Here is a 19917-nt window from a genome sequence, read left to right on the forward strand (position 1 = left end):
ACAACAGGAAATGATGCAGCCCCCTCCATGCCCTCCCCAGCCCCTTCACTAACCCTGTTTGTTGCACTGCCGTCCTGCTCAGCACCGTCCGCCTGGATTATGGGCTCAAGTCTCTGGAGTGGGACTTGAACACACAACCTTCTGACCCAGAGGCGAGAGTGCTGCCCACTGAGCCACGGCTGACACAACAGCTGTATCCATTGAATTCAGTGGCTAGAAGTGTAGCAACATTACCAACCCAAACAGAGAAATATATTCTAAATGGTTTTTGAATTGTGCGTATATACCACTACAGAAATTGTCCAAAATAGTTTCAGTGGCATTTATTAAGAACAGTTGAGATTTTGTGATGTTTACTTGCAGATTATCTTTAAAAAAAAAACCTTTGCATTTATAGAGCACTTCTCATGTGGTCGGGACATCCCAAAGTGCTTCACAGCCAATGAAGTACTTTTTGACGTGTTGTCACTGTTGTAAGCAAACTGCAATGGCTGGAGTCGGAACTGACACACGGAGATGGTTGTGATTGTCAGAGGCCAGTCTTCACAACTCCAGAACATCGCTACAGGAGTTCCTCAGAGAGTTGCCCTCCCCTCTGCCATCTTCAGCTGCTTCACCAATGATCTTGCCTCCATCAGGGTGGCTGTTTGCTGATAGTTCCACAGTCTTCTGCCCCATTCGTAACTCTTCAGGCAATGAAGCAGCCCATGCCAGCCTACAACAGGGCCTGGATAAAATCCAGGCTTGGGCTAACAAGTGGCTGGTAACATGTGCTCCACAATAGTGCTTGGTAATGACCATCTCCAACATGGTAAAGCTGAGCACCTTCCTTTAACTTTACTCACCATCGCCACATCCTGCGGCTCACTATTGACCAGAAGCTGGACCAGCCATGTCAGCAGCACGCCAGTCACTGGCTCGTCTGTGACGATTGGATCACCTCCTGACCCTCTCAAAGCCTCTCCATCATCTACAAGGCTCAAGCCAGAAGTGTGATGGAAAACTCAACACGCGCCTGGATGGGCACAGCTGTGGTAGTACCGAAGAAGCTCGACATCATCCCGGGCAGAGCAGGTTGCTTGATCGGTGCCCCTATCCCAAACCTCCACCACCAGCGCTCTGTGGCTGCAGTATGTGCTGCAGCATCTACCACCCAGAGTAATAATGTGGGAGCACCATCACCTCCAAGTTCCCCCCCCCTGTCACACACAATCCTGACTTGGACATGGGTCACCATTCATTGCTGGCATTGCCTAGCTAATGACATTGTGGGAGCACCATCACCCCAAGGTCTGCAATAGTTCGGGGCAGCCCACTTAGGGATCGGCAATCCGTGCACCTTCCCTGCGTCACCCTCATCCCGAGTACAAACATTTTTTTTTAAAGTGGCCGTCAATGTGATAAATAACCAGATAATTTGATGTTAGTGGTATTAGCTGAGGGATGAATCTTGGCAAGGACACAGGGAGAACTCCCCCACTGTTGTATAGTACTGCCGTGAGATCTTTAATTCTGACCTGTGGGCTGGTAGGGTCTTGCTCTAAATATCTTCGAGATGCAATGCCTCCGATAGTGCAGCATCCCTCCGCACTGCACTGTCGGGTGAGTCTGGGTTACATGCTCAAACCTCGAGTGGGGCTTCAACCCTCAACATTTCCCACTCCGCGGGGAGCAAGCCGGCCACCTACAGGGCAGTGTGGACGAACACCAGCAAATGGCTGTGTGTGGACTTTGTCGAGTCTCCGTGGCTGAAATTGCCCCTGTTTTAAAGAACTGTTAGCAGTGACGGCACGGAAAGCACTCACCACTCGATCCGCGCGCAATTGCAGACAATCGCGACATTGCCCATATTTTTTGGGGGGCAGTGGACGTTCTCGCCCGCCCGTGTTCCCGCCCTGTCGACCTCCCGACCGACCGGCGGCGACCTCCTTTCTGTCCCGTGTGGGAAATTGCCCCATGGGACCAGATCGGTCACCGCTCGGTGTCCCCGGCGGGAAGCTGGTTGTGGCTGGGCGGTGCGTCCGCCCTTAAAGGGGCGGACTGCGGCTGCCATTTTAGTTTAATTGTCCGCCGACCCCGAGGTAGACCCGGCAATGGCGGCCACGGATTTGGCTGGACCGCCAACATGCGAGGGAATGCCGAACTGCCAGCCCCGCCGAAACCCTCCCTGGTGGCCCAGTGCGTGCCACTAACGTGGCGACAGCGTTTGCAGCGGCCCTCCCCTGTAACTGACGGGGAGGGACGTTGCGATGTGTCGGGCGTGATGCGGGACGTCTGCGTCGAGCTCCCCGCGCACTTCTGCCCCGCCGCAACCCGACTTCACTGCCTGCAGCAAAAACAAGTACCAAGAGTTGAATTTCACACTACATCCCGAGAGCCCCGCGGGTTGGGGTGGAGAGAAATCTTCAACATCGGCCCCTTCAGCTTTTCAATTCCTTCAATCCCTGGTCCAAGAGGTCAGCAACATTTCTTTACTCCTGACAGTCAGTTGCCGCTGTTCCTGATCTGGAGACCTCGGCACTCATTGTGACTGACGGGCTGGGATCCACTCTACACTGACTAACAGGCTAGGATCCACTCTACACTGACTGACGGGCGAGGATCTACTCTCTACACTCACTGACGGGCTAGGATCCACTCTACACTGACTGACGGGTGAGGATCTACTCTCTACACTGACTGACGGGTGAGGATCTACTCTCTACACTCACTGACGGGCTAGGATCCACTCTACACTGACTAACAGGCTAGGATCTACTCTACACTGACTGACGGGCTGGAATCCACTCTACACTGACTGACGGGCAAGGATACACTCTACACTGACTGACGGGCGAGGATCTACTCTCTACACTGACTGACGGGTGAGGATCTACTCTACACTGACTGACGGGCTGGAATCCACTCTACACTGACTGACGGGCAAGGATCTATTCTCTACACTGACTGACGGGCGAGGATCTACTCTCTACACTCACTGACGGGCTAGGATCCACTCTACACTGACTGACGGGCTGGAATCCACTCTACACTGACTGACGGGCAAGGATCTACTCTCTACACTGACTGACGGGCGAGGATCTACTCTCTACACTCACTGACGGGCTAGGATCCACTCTACACTGACTGACGGGCTGGGATCCACTCTACACTGACTGACGGGCTGGGGTCCACTCTACACTGACTGACGGACGAGGATCTACTCTCTACACTCACTGACGGGCTAGGATCCACTCTACACTGACTGACAGGCTAGGATCTACTCTACACTGACTGACGGGCTAGGATCTACTCTACACTGACTGACAGGCTAGGATCCACTCTACACTGACTGACGGGCTAGGATCCACTCTACACTGACTGACGGGCTAGGATCTACTCTACACTGACTGACAGGCTAGGATCTACTCTACACTCACTGACGGGCTAGGATCTACTCTACACTGACTGACGGGCTAGGATCTACTCTACACTCACTGACGGGCTAGGATCCACTCTACACTGACTGACGAGCGAGGATCTACTCTACACTGACTGACGGGCTAGGATCCACTCTACACTCACTGACGGGCTAGGATCCACTCTACACTGACTGACGGGCTAGGATCTACTCTACACTGGCTGACAGGCTAGGATCTACTCTACACTGACTGACGGGCTAGGATCTACTCTACACTGACTGACGGGCGAGGATCTACTCTACACTCACTGACAGGCTAGGATCCACTCTATACTGACTGACTGACAGGCTAGGATCTACTCTACACTGACTGACGGGCTGGGATCTATGGCCTATTTCCATTGGTGGAGGAGTCTATTACGAGGGGGCATAGTTTTAAGGTGGTTGTTGGAAGGTTTAGAGGGGATTTGAGGGGGAGCTTCTTTACGCAGAGGGGATCTGGAACTTGCTGCCTGGCAGAGTGGTGGATGCAGAAATCCTCACCACTTTTAAGAGATGATTGGATGGGCACTTAAAGTACCAAAGGAAGACACAAATAACCTTCCGGATGTACTCGGGGACCGAGGGTCTAGTGAGAGGGAGGAACTGAAGGATTAGGTGGGAAATTGATGGGATTGAAGGCCAATAAATCCCCAGGGCCTGATAGTTTGCATCCCAGAGTACTTAAGGAAGTGGTCCTAGAAATAGTGGATGCATTGGTGATAATTTTCCAACAGTCTATCGACTCTGGATCCGTTCCTATGGAGGGTAGCTAATGTAACACCACTTTAAAAAAAAAAAGGAGGGAGAGAGAAAGCGGGTAATTATAGACCGGTTAGCCTGACATCAGTAGTGGGGAAAATGTTGGAATCTATTATTAAGGATGAAATAGCAGCACATTTGGAAAGCAGTAATAGGATTGGTCCAAGTCAGCATGGATTTGTGAAAGGGAAATCATGCTTGACAAATCTTCTGGAATTTTTTGAGGATGTAACTAATAGAGTGGACAAGGGAGAACCAGTGGATGTGGTGTATTTGGACTTTCGAAAGGGCTTTTGACAAGGTCCCACACAAGATATTGGTGTGCAAAATCAAAGCACATGGTATTTGGGAGTAATATACTGACGTGGATAGAGAACTGGTTGGCAGACAGGAAGCAGAGAGTTGGGATAAATGGGTCCTTTTCAGAATGGCAGGCAGTGACTAGTGGAGTGCCGCAGGGCTCAGTGCTGGGACCCCAGCTATTTACAATATATATTAACGATTTAGTTGATGGAATTGAGTGTAATATCTCCAAGTTTGCAGATGACACTAAACTGGGTGGCGGTGTGAGCTGTGAGGAGGACGCTAAGAGGCTGTAGGGTGACTTGGACAGGTTAGGCGAGTGGGCAAATGCATGGCAGATGCAGTAAAATGTAGATAAATGTGAGGTTATCCACTTTGGGGGCAAAAACGCGAAGATAGAATATTATCTGAATGGTGACAGATTAGGAAAAGGGGAGGTGCAACGAGCCCTGGGTGTCATGGTACATCAGTCATTGAAAGTTGGCATGTAGGTACAGCAGGCGGTGAAGAAAGCAAATGGTATGTTGGCCTTCATAGCGAGGGGATTTGAGTATAGGAGCAGGGAGGTCTTACTGCAGTTGTACAGGGCCTTGGTGAAGCCCCACCTGGAATATTGTGTTCAGTTTTGGTCTCCTAATCTGAGGAAGGACATTCTTGCTATTGAGGGAGTGCAGCGAAGGTTCACCAGACTGATTCCAGGGATGGCTGGACTGACATACGAGAAGAGACTGAATCAACTGGGCCTTTATACACTGGAGTTTAGAAGGATGAGAGGCGATCTCATAGAAACGTATAAAATTCTGACGGGACGGGATGGGACAGGTTAGATGCGGGAAGAATGTTCCCGATGTTGGGGAAGTCCAGAACCAGGGGACACAGTCTTAGGATAAGGGACAGGCCATTTAGGAACGAGATGAGGGGAAACTTCTTCACTCAGAGAGTTGTTAACCTGTGGAATTCCCTGCCGCAGAGAGTTGTTGATGTCAGTTCATTGGATATATTCAAGAAGGAGTTTGATATGGCCCTCACAGCTAAAGGGATCAAGGGGTATGGAGAGAAAGCAGGAAAGTGGTACTGAGGGAATGATCAGCCAAGATCTTATTGAATGATGGTGCAGGCTCGAAGAGCCGATGGCCTACTCCTGCACCTATTTTCTATGGTTCGATGTAACCTGCAGGGTTACAGACCTAGAGCTGGTAATTGGGATTAGACTGGATGACCTTTTGTTGGACGGTGCAGATATAATGGTAAGTACTGCAGGGAATAGAATACGGCCAAGGTGATCTCCTGGACTAGTGTCGATTGCCTGGATGGGTCGGAGAGGAATTTTCCCAGATTCTTTCTCCCGAAATTGGCCTGGGTTTTTATCTGGTTTTTGCCTCTCCCAGGAGATCACATGACTCCGGTTGGGGTGGAGTGTAGAATGTTTCAGTATAAGGGGTGTCGCAGTTGTGTGGGGCGGATTGGTTGGGCTGGGTGCTCTTTGCCCTTTGGTCATTGTTCATAGGTTTATATGTAACCTTCAGGGCCGCTGACCGAGGGCCGTGTGGCTCTTTGTCGGCCGGCGTGGACACAATGGGCCGCAATGGCCTCCTTCTGCGCTGTAAATTTCTGTTTCTATATACTCTCTATATCCACAGTAGCAAAATGTATGATCTCACTCCCTCACATAAACAAACTTGTTGCTGGACTGTTTCTGCTCCCCAGTTGTGGCAGAAATTGAGATGTTTTTGGGGCTTTCTGTTGTCAGATTTTAATTTGGAACTGGTGAGCGCCTGGATAGTTCAGTCAGTGCTGCACAGGTCAAAAGGCATGTTCTGTCCCCAATCTTTCCTCCGCCAGGGTAGCAGTTGAGGTACTCCAGTTAAACTCAGCTCCCTCAGATGGGAAAATCAGCCAGAGTGCTTGTTCCTGGTCCTATACAGTGACCTGTGGTGGAAAGTACTGGCATGTGGCTGTGGAGCGAGGACAGGGGTGGGCCCAGCTTTAATACCAGCCATTGGTACATTGCCTGCTGTTATTCACTGTCATCACAGGCTGTCCCTCGGAATCGAGGAAGACTTGCTTCCACTCTTCGAGTGAGTCCTTAGGTGGCTGAACAGTCCAATATGAGAACCACAGTCTCTGGAGACCAGCTCTGCTGCACAGACCCAGTGCGCACACATATCGCAGTGTGGGCTGACCTGTGCTGCCCCCGGGCTCTCGGCTCCTCTGTGTAATGATCACTTGATGACATACTGGGAGATGCCAATACCAGGAAGAGTTGGTGCCTGTAGCAGAGAAGGGGAAAACTGGATGTGGTGGCTGGTGTGCAACAGTCACCCCACGTTAAAACAATCCACGCACAGGCATCTTCCACCCTTCAATTGGAGTTCAGGACTGGAATATCGGGTCCTTCATTGAAACATCTGTGAACTCTCGTGGAAGCAAGTCATCCTGGTTCGAGGGACCGCCTGTGATGATGATGACACATGCACGAACAGTGACCACTCTTCAAAGTACGACTTTGGAATACCTGAGGAGGTGGGATGGCATCACAGAAATGCATGTCCTTTCTTTTCTATAGGCACGGCCCTGGACAACGTGGACCACTTCCCATACCTCAGGAGCCTATTAGCAACAAGAGCAGGTATTGACGACAAGATTCAACCTCGCCTCCGGTGCAGCCTTTGACCACCTGAGGAAAGGAGTGTTTGAAGAGCAGGCCCTCAAATCTACTACCAAGCTCATGGTCTACAGGGCTGTAGTAATACCCGCTCGCCTGTATGGCTCAGCGACATGGACCATGTACAGTCGACACCTCAAGTCGCTGGAGAAATCCCACCAGCGTTGTCTCTGCAAGATCCTACAAATCCCCTGGGAGGACAGACGCACCAAGGTTAGCGTCCTCGACCAGGCCAACATCCCCAGCATCGAAGCACTGACCACACTCGACCAGCTCTGCTGGGCAGGGCCACAGTGTCCACATGCCAGACATGAGACTCCCTAAGCAAGCGCTCTACTCGGAACTCCTTCACGGCAAATGAGCCCAAGGTGGGCAGAGGAAACGTTACAAGGACACCCTCGAAGCCTCTCTGATAAAGTGCAACATCCCCACCAACACCTGGGAGTCCCTGGCCAAAGATCGCCCTAACTGGAGGAAGTGCATCCGGGAGGGCGCTGAGCACCGAGTCTCATTGCCGAGAGCGTGCAGAAACCAAGCGCAGGCAGCGGAAGGAGCGTGCGGCAAACCAGTCCCACCATCTTGTGTGCTGTGGCTAGCTTAGTCATTCACATTTTCAGCCTTGACATGTCGGAGACTGAATGCAGAAACCTGCCCCCCCATTGAGTGGTCATGTTAAGAGCAAATTGCAGATGCAGCACCTGCTGGTGTCTGTCTGTGACCACAGGAGGTCTTCAAACAATGTTCTTAGCAGCATTCAGAATTAACTGCTATCTCCGTATAAGCAGATAGTGACTGGGGGTGTGCCTGATACAGCACAGTGACACGTGCATTCAGTCAGCATGCCAGAATCTGTTGTTAAGGACGTGGTAATAGGACACTGAGAAAATCATACGATTAAGTTGGGTCAACATGGTTTTATGAAGGTTCCCTATATTGATTCCTGGGATGAAAGGGCTGTCCTGTGAGGCGAGATTGAGTCGAATGAGCCGCAGCAAGTACTGTTGGGTCCTGCTCTCTCCTGCCAAAACTGCTTCATATTCCAGCATCATCCTCGAATGCAACGATAACCCTTGGCTTCTTTGTTCCACTACCAATCGTCCCCTTAAGCCACTCTCCCTTCTCCTTCCACCCTCTTAACCGATAAGGGAGTAAAGGGTTATGGGGAGCAGGCAGGGAAGTGGAGCTGAGTCCATGATCAGATCAGCCATTGAATGGCGGAGCAGGCTCGAGGGGCCGAATGGCCTACTCTTCTATTTCTTATGTTCTTATGTAACAAGTGTGAGGAGCTCATTGATTTCTTGGAGACCATCCATTCAGCTGCATCTGCATGCCAACCTTCAATGACTGATGTACCATGACACCCAGGTCTCGTTGCACCTCCCCTTTTCCTAATCTGTCACCATTCAGATAATAGTCTGTCTCTCTGTTTTTACCACCAAAGTGAATAACCTCACATTTATCCACATTATACTTCATCTACCATGCATTTGCCCACTCACCTAACCTATCCAAGTCACTCTGCAGCCTCATAGCATCCTCCTCGCAGCTCACACTGCCACCCAACTTAGTGTCATCCGCAAATTTGGAGATACTACATTTAATCCCCTCGTCAAAATCATTAATGTACAATGTAAACAGCTGGGGCCCCAGCACAGAACCTTGCGGTACCCCACTAGTCACTGCCTGCCATTCTGAAAAGTACCCATTTACTCCTACTCTTTGCTTCCTGTCTGACAACCAGTTCTCAATCCACGTCAGCACACTACCCCCAATCCCATGTGTTTTAACTTTGCACATTAATCTCTTGTGTGGGACGTTGTCGAAAGCCTTCTGAAAGTCCAAACATGGTATCACAGTCTTGCCCCTGGGGTGTAGGTGCAGGTGGGTAAGAACGCTAGTTTCAGAGTAACCGGACTGTGTCCAGGTTTTCTGATGGTGGCACTGCGCCCCCTGCCAGCTGGGTGGACTCAGATCGCTCTCCTGGCTGAGTCTCAGGGCCTTTACCGTTGCCTCGTGGTGGGCAGAGCCACAGGAATGTGTGTGTGACCGCCCTGTCCTCCTTTGAGGGCTGCAGTGTCTCCCTGCTGCCCTTCAGCGATAGTGGGAGCTTGGTCATCCCAGGTCTCATTGGGAGAGCTGGAGTGTGCTAGTCTCTTGCTCCCGGTACTGGCCCTGGTGGCCAGAGAGGTACAGCCGATCGGGGGCAGGGTACCGGTGGTGGTGCCTTTGCCGTCCGCTGATCGCTGGCACTGCAGCTGGTATACTCCCTCTGTGTGTGGCCACGCTCCCTGGGGCATCACATTGGTCCCAGAGGTGCAGGCTACATGATGGCGTCGCTCGCTGGACCTGGGTGCTTCCGACGGGAGGTTGCCCTTGTTTTTGTCGGCGTACATGTAGAACCCGGCATCGCACATCATTTCTTCATTTACTGTCATAATACATTGGCTCCGACTGCAAACGCCCGACTTAACACGGATAGTTACATTTACAAACTTAAATTTGTCAATTACATCGCTTGCATATGCATAGAAACAAGGTGCAGGAGTAGGCCATCCGGCCCTTCGAGCCTGCACCACCATTCAATAAGATCATGGCTGATCATTCCTTCAGTACCCCTTGATCCCTTTAGTCGTAAGGGCCATATCTAAATCTCTCTTGAATATATCCAATGAACTGGCATCAACAACTCTCTGCGGTAGGGAATTCCACAGGTTAATAACTCTCTGAGTGAAGAAGTTTCTCCTCATCTCAGTCCTAAATGGCTTACCCCTTATCCTAAGACTGTGTCCCCTGGCCCTGGACTTCCCCAACATCGGAAACATTCTACCCGCATCTAACCTGTCCAGTCCCGTCAGAATTTTATATGTTTCTATGAGATCCCCTCTCATCCTTCTAAACTCCAGTGTATAAAGGCCCAGTCGATCCAGTCTCTCCTCATATGTCAGTCCTGCCATCCCGGGAATCAGTCTGGTGAACCTTCGCTGCACTCCCTCAATAGCAAGAATGTCCTTTCTCAGATTAGGAGACCAAAACTGAACACACTATCACCGGCATCGCTGTATAAAGAGTGAAACTGTCCCTTTAATTGTGATGGGTTGCAGGTCTCCTTTAAGAGGGCCTTGCAATCTTTACCCCAATCCGGTTCGCTGCTCGGCATCACGTGTTGCTCCACCAACGCTGCCCCTCGTGGTCTGGTCGCCGCCATCTTTACTTCACCTCGAGGTTCGGGCGCCATCTTCTTTCCCTCCACGAGGTAGGCTGCGGTGATCCTTTTCTCCCCAGGTTCTGCCACAGAAGCCGGGAAGTTACCTTCTGCACCGATTCTCTCCGGAGTCCTGCCACTGGAGCCTGGGGGGTGAGGTTGGGTCGTTTGGGCTGGATCATCTCACCGTTGGGTTGCGCGGTCTGTGTCGTCGCCACACAGTCGAGTTGAGCGGTTGGTATCTCGGGTGTTGTGCTGGATTCAAATTCGGGGCCGCGGGGAACGTCGATCGCCAGAGGCTGGAGGTTTTCCCAGCTCCAACGGATTGGTTTCATCCATCATCTTCCGAGCAGCATTGGACCATCACCAGCAACGATCCACAAAGGGAACTGGTGCATCGCACCGCCCTGGGACACCTGGACATCCACGCTGCCAACCACTGGGATGGTGCCTTTTGTGTAGGTGAGCAGCTTCACTTGGATTGGGATCATTTTAGGTCGTTCGATTAGATTGTCCCAGAGTTTCTCAAAGGCTGCCTGATTCATCAGTGACTGGCTCGCCCCTGTGTCCACCTCCAAAGTGTCTGGAACATCGTTGATTTCGACTTCCGTTTTCAGTGGCGAGCTCTCGGTGGTGCAGTTAAACACTCCGTACACCTCAGCGTGAGGCTCAGCTGCCTCATGGACTCTCTCTTCATCGTCGCTGGAGTCCGGATGATCAGCCAACTCTTCACCGACTCGGTGAGTACAATTTCTCTTGCACATTCACTGGTGGTGGCCCTTCGTGTTACAGCCTTTGCAAGTATAGTCTTTGTCGCGGCACTGATGGGCCCTGTGATTTCCTCCACAGCACCAGCATGGGGCTGGCTGCTTGGCCCCATGTGGCGGACAGGGTTGTGGGACTCGGGGTTCTGCTCTCTCTACCCTGAGAAAGGCCGCTTGCAGCAGCCTTGCCTCTTGCAGCAGCCTTGCCTCTAAAAGGCACCAGTCGCTTCACAGTACTTGCCGGGTTAGAGTCCTGGGGGTGAGTCATCCGCTTGGAATCGCAGGCCGAGGCCATGAACGCCTGGCTGACGTTAATTGCCTTCTGCAGGGTGACCGTGGTGTCCGCAGAGAGCAGCCTGTGGAGAAGGCCCTCGTGGCCGAATCCAATAAGGAAGCTGTCCCACAGCGCTTCGGTGAGCTGGTCACCAAAATCACACGGTGCAGCCAATCATCTGAGGTCTGCAGCGCATTTTGCGATTTCTTGGCCTTCGGGCCGCCGGTGTGTGTAGAACCGGTATCTGGCTGTCAGGATGTTCCCTTTAGTTCCTGTATCATCGTTACGAGCTCCGTATATGTTTTGCTCATTGTCTTCTCTCGGGTTAGCAAGTCCCTGACAAGGCCATAGACGGTGGGCCCACAACTGCTGAGCAGGATAGCTCTGCACTTATCAGCCTGCGAGGTCGGTGTGTCTCCAGCCAGGTCGTTCACAATGAAAAAGTGTTCGAGCCTTTCCACAAAGCCCTCCCAATCTTCCCCATCGTTGAATTGTTGAAAGGTGCCAAGGTTGGCCATTTTTCGCGTGGAAATTCATAATCTCGTCGCTAGTTATGGTGTCTTTAAGCACTCGAGTAATGACCCCACGAGGTAAGGTATTGTACTTGAACTGTGGTGACCTTAGTCCATTTATTACAGCTCCTGAGTGAGGGTACTGTAAGGTGAGCTGCCGTTTATACCTGGTTACCTGTCGTGTACAGGTGACCCCTAGGTCTCCACCAGTTGCACCCCCTGGTGGTACAGGCATAGTGTATACAGTGTGAGGATACATCCAGTAGACTTATGTAACTGTACATTATATTATATTATACATACACAACAGGGTAAATTCAGCCTGTAACATGAGCTGTTTTTGAACTTCTAACACTCTGCAGCTCTAGTTTTTTTTTAAATGGAAAAGCCAGCTGCTTTTGGGGAGTAACCTTTGGATCTGATAGCAGTGGAAGCGTTTTAGAGATAAAAGTTTATCACTAGTGTGGTTACACAGTGACTGCTCCCGGCGCGGTGTGTGCAAGGATTTCTGCACTGTAAATGGCGTGTGCTTGACAGGGTAGACGCAGAGAGGATGTTTCCCCTCGTGGGGGAACCTAGAACTAGGGGACATAGTCTCAGAGTAAGGGGTCGCCCATTTAAAACCGAGATGAGGAGAAATTTCTTCTGAGGGCGGTGAATCTGTGGAATTCTCTGCCCCAGAGAGCTATGGAGGCTGGGTCATTGAATAAATTTAAGGTGGAGATAGACAGATTTTTGAGCGATAAGGGAATCTGGGGTTATGGGGAGCGGGCGGGGAAGTGGAGCTGAGTCCATGATCGAATCAGCCACGATCTTATTGAATGGCGGAGCAGGCTCGAGGGGCCGAATGGCCGACTCCTGCTCCTATTTCTGATATGTTACCAGGGCCCCGTCCATTCCCAGAGCCACATGGTAATGTTTGAGCCACATGTCTTCAATGAGATTTAGCTAAAGCACATTGCAGTTCCAAACTAACAGTGAAGGGGAGGGCCATGTGGGGACAGTGCTCAGTACAGGAAGCCCAGTTGCTGCTTCATGATCTTTCTCTCAGCAAAATACCCAGGTTTTTCTGTAATCCTACTGCCTCCTGTGAGTTTTTAACCCCGTGGCATCCATTGCAGATCTGTATTTGGTGGTCGTGCAGGACATTGGCGAGAATGATGAGGATTTGAACGATGGTGAGGTGAATGGGAACTGGACTCCGCAGGAAAAGCTGTTCCACCAAGCCCGCATCATGGCAAAGGCCAAACAGCAACTGAGACGTAATTCCTCCCGAGACTCCACGTGGGAATCGGTGTCTGAGAGCGGCGAGGCGAGTGCCGACCCAAACAGTCCCAAAGGCAAGCTCAATGACCGGAAATCTCGCACTGGGAAAGGGCAAGGCCTCCCAAAGAAAGGTAAATGGTGACTGGTTGTCCTGAGTCGCCTCGGTCACTGCCCAAAACCTCCAGAGAAACGGTGACTGGTTGTCCTGAGTCGTCTCCGTTACTGCCCACAACCTCCAGAGAAACGGTGACTGGTTGTCCTGAGTCGTCTCCGTTACTGCCCACAACCTCCAAGAGAAATGGTGCGAAATAAGATTTCACTTGTTCTAACAAGTTTATCAGCCTCCCACCTTCCATCCTCTGTAAACTTGAGCTCATCCAAAGCTCTGCTGCCCCGTGTCCTAACTCGCGCCGAGTCCCGCTCACCCATCACCCGCTGTGCTCGCTGACCGTGTCCTAACTCTCACCGAATCCCCCTCACCCATCACCCCCTGTGCCCACTGCCCCGTGTCCTAACTCACACCCAGTCCCACTCACCCATCACCCCCTGTGCTCACTGCCCCCGTGTCCTAACTCACACCCAGTCCCGCTCACCCATCACCCCTGTGCCCCGTGTCCTAACTCACACCCAGTCCCACTCACCCATCACCCCCTGTGCTCACTGCTCCGTGTCCTAACTCACACCCAGTCCCGCTCACCCATCATCCCCTGTGTTCACTTCCCTGTGTCCTAACTCACACCCAGTCCCGCTCACCCATCACCCCCTGTGCTCACTGCCCCGTGTCCTAACTCACACCCAGTCCCGATCACCCATCACCCTCTGTGTTCACTTCCCTGTGTCCTAACTCACACCAAGTCCCGCTCACCCATCACCCCGTGTTCACTTCCCTGTGTCCTAACTCACACCCAGTCCCGCTCACCCATCACCCCCTGTGCTCGCTGACCGTGTCCTAACTCTCACCGAATCCCCCTCACCCATCACCCCCTGTGCCCACTGCCCCGTGTCCTAACTCACACCCAGTCCCGATCACCCATCACCCCCTGTGTTCACTTCCCTGTGTCCTAACTCACACCCAGTCCCGCTCACCCATCACCCCCTGTGTTCACTTCCCTGTGTCCTAACTCACACCCAGTCCCGCTCACCCATCACCCCCTGTGTTCACTTCCCTGTGTCCTAACTCACACCCAGTCCCGCTTACCCATCACCCCCTGTGTTCACTTCCCTGTGTCCTAACTCACACCCAGTCCCACTCACCCATCACCCCCTGTGCTCACTGACTTACATTGGCTCCCGGTCTGGCAACTCCTCGATTTAAAAAAAAAAAAAAAAAATTCTCATCCTTGTTTGCGAATCCCTTTATTTGCCTCGCCCCTCTCTCACTGTAAGCTCCTTCAACCCTCCAAGATTTCTGTGCTCCTCCAATTCTGTGTATCCCCTATTTTAATCACTCCACCATCGGTGGCCGTTCCTTCAGCTGCCTGGGCCCTAAGCTCTGGAATTCCCTTCTTAAACCTCTCCGTCTCTCTACCTCTCTCCTCCTTAAAACCTACCTCTTTCACCAAGCCTTTGGTCACCTGTCCTAATACCACCTTATGTGGTTCGGTGTCAAATTGTGTTTGAAAACGCTCCTGTGAAGTGATGTTAAAGGCACTATATAAATGCAAGTTGTTTAAAAATCACTGACTGACTTTCATAGTTATTCAAAGAAAGCATTGAGAGCTTATACCGTTTGTTGGAAATTCAAGACTTTAGTTGATGAAGCTGCATTTTGTGGAGCTCTTCTGTCGTGCTCTGTGTTCTCTGCAGCCAAGGTTGGAGTGACACTGTGCCGAGAGAATCTGCAGTGCAACCACTCATTGTTTCAGGTAGCAGCCTGTGAAGCAGGTCCAGTGGATGGCGACAGCGTGTGGAGGGAGAGAAATGAAATTGTCCTTCAGATCCAGCACTTGCAGAAAGGCGGAGGTCTCGGCCCACTCCCAATCCAGTCGCCGAGTGTTTCCGATGAGTCCGGTCGCCACACTGACCCATCAAGCCTCGCCAGCGATTGTCTCCATCAGAGCCACCTGGGTTCGACCAGGCCAACATCCCCAGCATCGAAGCACTGACCACACTCGACCAGCTCCGCTGGGCGGGCCACATTGTCCGCATGTCCCCCAGACACGAGACTCCCCAAAGCAAGCGCTCTACTCTGAACTCCTTCACGGCAAGCGAGCCAAAGGTGGGCAGAGGAAACGTTACAAGGGACCACCCTCAAAGCCTCCCTGATAAAGTGCAACATCCCCACTGACACCTGGGAGTCCCTGGCCAAAGACCGCCCTAAGAGGAGGAAGTGCATCCGGGAGGGCGCTGAGCACCTCGAGTCTCATCGCCGAGAGCATGCAGAAATCAAGCGCAGGCAGCGGAAGGAGCGTGCGGCAAACCTGTCCCACCCTCCCCTTCCCTCAACCACTGTCTGTCCCACCTGTGACAGGGACTGTGGTTCCTATGGACTCACTGTTAGAGTGGAAGCAAGTCTTCCTTGACTCCAAGGGACAGCCTATGATGATGATGCTCACGTCCCATACTTTCTTGTCTGTGGGATCTAGCTCCCTTCAGAAGGAGCTGTTGGCTCCCAGTTTTCTCCCCATACAGCCTTTTATTTCTTTAAATAGCTATTCCTGCCCTTTTTCAAGGAACTATCTAATTCATTTTTCAAATAATTAATGTTTTGAGCTGTGAAATAGGTCATCAGGGTAGGCCATAGAAGCAGGCAGTATAGATGGGGTCGAGAGAGACGGAGAGAGAGAGAGAGAGAGAGGGAGAGACAGAGAGAGAGAGACAGAGGGAGAGACAGAGACAGAGAGAGAGACAGAGAGACTCGTCAGAGAAACCTTGATATTGCGGGACCTAAGGCTGCTGTTTGCGGGGGGGTGGGAGGGGCTGATTTTGCAGCTCCCCTTTTCCTCAAACGAATCCCATTTTCCTGCTATTCTTAACTCGCCGGCACCTGCCTGAATTTCGAATTGATCCCTTGTGGTAAAGCTTTCCAGATTCCAATATCTCTGCATGGAGAGATTTCTTTGAATTCCCCCTTGATATATCTAGTGCTTGTCTGGAGATTGTGGCCTCTAGTCTCATTTACCGAATAATGGAAATGATCTGCCTGTGTTCACCTTGCCTGTTACGTTATTATTTTTCGCACCTCGGTCAAACTCCATGTTCATTTTCTCGATTTGAGAGGTACAGTGGGAAACCTATTTGCTTCATGGGATCTTTGCTTAAGAATCCATAGCAACACACTGCTATTAAAAACCAGTTGCTTTATTAACAAAGGTTCAACAATCACATGACACATTACCAGTTCATCCCCCAGCCTCACAACTGCATACCTCATCGTGGATGACCCAGACCCAACTGGCTGGGGTTTTATTGAGTGTTGTGAACGTCTGGTGACGGGCTAAGCCACTCACAATGCACCAGTTGATCCACCCTTTCTTCACCCTTGGTATCTTCCTGGTAAAATGATGTTGCCGTTTTTCCTGGTTTGTCATCCCTCCTATCGCAAGGCGTCTAAAATTGTACACACTAATCCCCCTGATATAAATCCTAAATCTATACCTGCAGGGGAGGAGTGTGGTTAAAGCCCCTAATAGTCCCGTACTATTAGCATCAATGTTAAAACATAGACAGTGTTTGCGAACGCTTGAAATGTAGAGATAATCTCAGTTATAAAATTCTGAACAGACTGGATGCGGGGAGGATGTTTCCCCGGGGAGGGCTGGCAAGTCTAGAACAAGGGGTCACAGTCTCTGGATACAGGGTAGGAAATTTAGGACCGAGATGAGGAGAAATGTTTTCACTCCGAGGGAGGTGAACCTGTGGAATTCTTTACCACAGAAGGCTGTGGAGGCCAAGTCACTGAATATATTGAAGAGGGAGATCGATAGATTTCTAGACACAAAGGGCATCAAGGGGTACGGGGAAAAAGCTGGAATATGGTGTTGAGATAGAGGATCAGCCATGATCATATTGAATGGTGGTGCAGGCTCGAAGGGCCGAATGGCCTACTACTATTTTCTAAAACTACAAGCTCCAACTTAGTGACTTCCCCTTGCCTGTGGGCTAATAACAAATTGCTCCACTCATGGTGTCATTAGATTTCTGAGTGCATGAGATAGAAACAGTAGCAGTCACTCAGCCCCTCGAGCCTGCTCTGCCCTTCAGTTATATCATGGCTGATCTGTACCTCAACTGCATTTCCCCGCCTTGGTTCCATATCCCTCGATACCCTTACCCAACAAAAATCTATTGACCTCGGGATTGAAAGCTTCAAGTGTCCCTCAGCACCTTACAGCCTTCTGAAGGCGAGAATTCCAGATTGCTAAATAAGTAGAGCGTGATTCATTGATCCGGTATAACCACTGTCTCTCTGCTTTGTAGGTGGAGCTGGCGGGAAGGGTGTGTGGGGTGCAGCTGGAGTCATTTATGATTATGAGGAACCCGATGCTCGTGATCCAAACGACGACGACGCTGTCCAGGTGGGTGTATTGTAGTGTGGTCCTAACCCAACGGAGTGGGAGAGAGGCAACGGACAGCACGGAATAACCCGGCACTGGTGCATGTTTTAGCATGTGCTGTTCCAGGGCCTGTCTGATCGAAGACATTCAGAGACCCCTGCCATTTCTCAGTCTCTGTGTCGTGCCGGGAAGCTGCAGTACTGAGTTTCTGCCACTGATCTTGGGAAGTAACCTCCCATCTAGGGACAGCGTGTTAATCGTTAAAGGGTTTGATGCGAGGAATCTCTCTGTGGGGGAGGATAGGAGTGACCACTTCTGCTTTCCCCACTCGATCACCGCAGCAAATCGCTGGAGTGGGGTGGCACCTGTTGAGGTATCGAGAATCTGCCGATGAATCCGTCTGTCTGTTTTCTTGTTAGGGGGACACAGTGTATGAGACAATGGTCCCAGAACTGGATGGAAATGCGCTGCACAAGACCATGACTCCAATTGTGAAGGAGTACTTTGAACACGGTGATGGAAATGAAGTGGCTGTAAGTAAATGAGGGTTCTCCTCCTCCTCCTCCTCATCCTCATCCTGCCCTCCAACTCTACCACTTTCAGCATGCCTCTCTCTTTATCTGTCTTGCAAAACCCTCCCTAAACTCATTTATCTCTATCTGCCACCCCACTTTTTAAAATTGCCTCTTTGATTGCCCAAGATGCGCTCCCTGCTGAGAGCGTGGGATGGTGAAATTGCCCTTTGTTTTCGAGTTCCTATCTGCTCCTCTGCCTGCTCCTCTGATCCATTTGGCTCTGTGACAGCTACCTGTCCCAACCTCTTCCCACCCATCTGTTCTCCATGTTAATAGTTTTACAGTGTAATAGTCATAGGGTCAGGAGTGGGGCTGTTCCACAGTGCTCTGCTCCGTACATCATCATTCTGATGGCCCACGGCACGCACCTGGATGGGGGCAGGTGGCCGGGAACATTTACACCGTGCAAGTCACACAGGTAGTCACCATCTCCAGCAAAAGAAACCCCCTCCCCCGCCCGATCCTCAATGGTATCATCGTCACTGAGTCCCTCACCATCAACATCACTGAACGGGATCAACCACATCAACACACCATGGCTACAAGAGGGGGACGGAGGCTGGGTACAGAGACTGCTGGGTCGCTTCCCGACCCTTCACAATATCTCCACTACCTTCCAGCCACAAGGTAGGAGCGTGATGGGATTCTCAGCACAGCTGTAACAACTCGCCACGCCGTCTGGGACAGAGCAATTCCCCTGACCGGTACCTCTGCCACGGGACGGATATTACCCCGCCTTCCCCACCATCCCCGGCACCGTGTTGGCAATCGACAGGATGCACTGCAGCGATTCACCAAGATTATTTCAGCCGCATCTCTCTCCTACAACCTCTGCCACTGAGAAGGGCTAGAACACCGACCCTTCCAAGTTCCCCTCAAGGTCACACACCGTCCTGATTTGGACTTGTATCACTGTTACTTCGTCATTGCTCCTCCAGTATGCTGGGGTTTCCTCGAACCCCATTATTGGGGAACCATTAGCACAAGGACAGCAATGGTTCAGAGAGAGGGCTCAAACCCTGCCTTTTGAGGGCATCCTGGGATGGCCATTAAATGTGGCCTGGCCACAGTCACCACAGGCCAAGACTAAATGTTTTATAGAAAAAAAAAGAGTTATGGTCAAGTTAGTCTTGAGTGGATGTTAAGTGAACCCGGGCACACAGACATAATGCAATCCCCGTTTTACATTCATACGGTCTGTCCTTGTTTGATCTTAACGTTATTGCTCACAGTTAGAGAGCAAAGCTTCTGGCCGTTTGGGAAGCAGTGAAGTGGAGTTGGATGCAGTCTATGCAGTGTGCTGTACAGGCTGAGGAACTTTGGCCCCCCCTCGCTATCGAGAGCTTGTTGTGTCTCTCTGTCCTCTTTCCCCCTCCAGCTGGGGCACTTTATCACAGTCCTATGTCTCTCCATTATTTGAGGAGTGTGTTTTAACATAGAAACATAGAAAATAGGTGCAGGAGTAGGCCATTTGGCCCTTCGAGCCTGCACCACCATTCAATAAGACCATGGCTGATCACTCCCTCAGTACCCCTTTCCTGCTCTCTCTCCATACCCCTTGATCCCTTTAGCGGTAAGGGCCATATCTAACTCCCTCTTGAATATATCCAATGAACTGGCATCAACAACTCTCTGCGGCAGGGAATTCCACAGGTTAAC

General features: G+C 51.2%; 1 pseudogene; it reads left to right on the forward strand.

Moving 5' to 3' along the window:
- The first annotated feature begins 2125 nt into the window (after window positions 1-2125).
- LOC139256599 (programmed cell death protein 4-like) overlaps window positions 2126-19917 on the forward strand; it is a 107295-nt pseudogene continuing 89503 nt past the window's right edge.

This window comes from Pristiophorus japonicus, unplaced genomic scaffold (genome assembly GCF_044704955.1).
Source record: "Pristiophorus japonicus isolate sPriJap1 unplaced genomic scaffold, sPriJap1.hap1 HAP1_SCAFFOLD_747, whole genome shotgun sequence".
Classification (NCBI taxonomy): domain Eukaryota; kingdom Metazoa; phylum Chordata; class Chondrichthyes; family Pristiophoridae; genus Pristiophorus; species Pristiophorus japonicus.